The following is a 2,913-nucleotide window of genomic DNA, read 5'->3' as shown; positions in this document are numbered from 1 at the left end:
CAAGTATGGAGGGTGGTCTACTCTAGAAGGAGACCCCCCCTGGTCACCTCAGAGGGTACCGACTAGAAGACCTTTTAATCTTATGTACTTACTGTGTCTAATTTCTCATTATAAAGTTAAAATTATTTAAAATTCAAATAGGTTACATAAAAGCTTCAGTACTACTTCAATACTAATTAGACAGCCTGAAAAGTCCCCTTTGATTCTCAGCTTCTATGACTATATGAAATGCCTTTTTCTTTTCTAGTCATCATTGCGCATCTAAGGTTTGCTCCAAATTAGTTATGATTATTAGTGACTATACATATGGGACTCTAAGAAAAAAAAGAGATGATCACAAATTGTAAAACTCTCAGTATAAGGATAATAATGTTTGTATCTGATATCTCAAAGGAGATATTTGTAAAGCACCTAGCACAGCATTTAACACATAGTAGTCACTTCATACATAAATGCTTGCTAATTCCTAAAATTTTGGTTGGTCCCAAACTATAATGCACTCCCTTTAGTTTTGCAAAGCAATGTATACGCTATCTCACTTCATCCTCACAACTCTGTGGAGATAAAAATTATTATTCCTGTTTTGTAGGTGAGGAAATTGGATTTAAGAGAAATTAAATATCTTACCCAAGATCACACAGCTAACAGGTGACTGAGGGGAAATTTGAAATTGGCTCTTAATTACTCCAAGTCCTAAACTCTATTATATCATGTAGCAGCAATGAATTATCTCACTGCAAGTATTTGAGCACAGATAACAATTTGTCAGGGAAATTATAGAGGGACTTCATCCTTCATTCTGAAACTGATCCAGACAACCTCTCAAATTTCTCCAAACTCAAAATGTTCTAAATGGATAACATTTTAATTTGTAAGTGAGATATACTGTGCTTGCTTGCTGTTCTGCCCAAAGAGAAAAGAATTACAGCTCTTTACTGGCTAAGAAAGTAGTTACAGACATGTTGCATGTCTGCCGTGCAGGGTGAGGCAGGATTAATTAGATCGGAGCTAGAGAAAGGGAATGAGCTGAGATGTCCCTCAGCTCCAGCACTGGCTTTGATCAGCACATTACTATCATCTATCTCCCCAGAGGGCCATCTGTACCAAGTAGGACATGCTTTTAAAGCTATTAACCAGGGTGGTCTCACATCACTAGTTGTCCGATGGAAAGACTGTACAGTAATTGTTATGAAGAAGAAAGTACCAGACAAGTTACTGGATTCAAGCACAGTGACTCACTTATTCAGAATAACTGAAAACATTGGCTGTATGATGACAGGAATGACAGCTGACAGCAGGTCTCAGGTACAAAGAGCTCCCTATGAGGCTGCAAATTAGAAATACAAGCATGGCTATAAGATTGCTGTGGATATGTTGTGTAAAAGGATTACGAATATTTCTCAAGTCTACACACAGAATGCTGAAAGAAGGCCCCTTGGCTGTTGAATGATATTGATTGATGTTGATGAAGAACAAGGCTCTCAAGTATACAAATGTGATCCTGCAGGCTACTACTGTGGATTTAAAGCCACTGCAGCTGGAGTCAAACAAATTGAATAAACCAGTTTTTTTTTTAAAGAAAGTGAAGAAAAGGGGCAGCTAGGTGGCACAGTGAATAGAGCCTTGGCCCTGGAGTCAGGAGGGCCTGAGTTCAAATCTGGCCTCAGACACTCAACACAAAACTAGTCATGTGACCTTGGGCAAGTCACTTAACCCCAATTTCCCTGCCCTTCCCCCTCCAAAAAGCAAAAAGAAAAATCTAAAAAAAAAAAAGTGAAGAAAAAATCTGACTGGACATTTGAACAGACAGTAGAGACAGCAGTAACACACATGCCTGTCTACTGTTCTATCCAATGATTTCAAACCTTCAGAATTAGAAGTTGGAGTAGTTACAGTTGAAAACCCTAAATTCAGGATCCTCACAGAATCCACACCTTGTGGCTCTAGGTGAGAGGGATTAACACTGTAATTAGTCTCCCTAATCTACTATGTGCTGACCAGGATATTTGGTAAAAACCAACACATTCATCAATGGCTCTGGATTGAAAGATACATCATATCCCCACTGATGAATAACTAAATATTGGCTCTGTATAAATAAAACAGAGGTTTTAGGGGGAAAAATGGTTACAGAGTCAGCATTATCCAACATCAACTGAACATTGGACATAAGCTTGGCATATGGTCTTTTAAAATCTATGCAGAACACTGTGTGTTTGTGGGTGGGAGGAGGGACAGTATTCTTCCTGCTGAAAATCATTTTGGTTTCTTCATTTGGAAGGAGTTGTCCAGATTGACAACATGAGAAATGTTAAGCAAACAGTTCTGTGGCAGTTCAGAAAGTTCAGTACATCTAGGCCAGAAGTTATTCTGAACTTGAGGCAACTCAGAACTGGCCAAGCAGATATTCAATAACTAGTTATCCAATAAAGTGGGAATGAAGTACCAATATTGTTGGACATGCATCTGTCACAAACAAGGAAAAGAGCTGTTATCTCTGGGTATTCCACCATGCCTAAACATTTTTTGAATGTGTCCTGAGTCTTTCTGGGGAATAAGAAGGAATGATGTCCTGTAGTGATTCTAATTTCTTTAAAAGGTCTATTTCCAAAGATGATTAGGGAATAAAAGAAAAGAAACTAAATGTTTCAAAAGTGCTTCTCTTAAAAGTGTAAAAGCAGCTCTCTTTGTGGTGGCAAAGAACTGGAAATTTCAGGGATTACTGTTAATTGGGGAAGAGATGAACAAGTTGTGGCATCTGATTATGATGGAATATTACTGTGCCAGAAGAAATGATGAGCTCAATGGTCTTAGAAAAACATAGATAGATTTGGACAAGATAACAAAGAGTGAAATGAGAAGAAACAAGAGAACACTGTAATCAGTACCAGCAAAATTATTTTAAGAACAACT

General features: G+C 37.9%; 1 pseudogene; it reads left to right on the top strand.

Moving 5' to 3' along the window:
- The first annotated feature begins 1,031 nt into the window (after window positions 1-1,031).
- On the top strand, window positions 1,032-2,191 carry LOC138143789 (proteasome subunit alpha type-6-like; annotated as a pseudogene).
- Window positions 2,192-2,913: the final 722 nt, after the last annotated feature.

Source organism: Petaurus breviceps, unplaced genomic scaffold, assembly GCF_028583685.1.
Source record: "Petaurus breviceps papuanus isolate PSGF00001 unplaced genomic scaffold, PetGlider_PUasm1.0 90667, whole genome shotgun sequence".
Lineage (NCBI taxonomy): Eukaryota > Metazoa > Chordata > Mammalia > Diprotodontia > Petauridae > Petaurus > Petaurus breviceps.
This window is presented reverse-complemented; position numbering and strand designations above follow the sequence as displayed.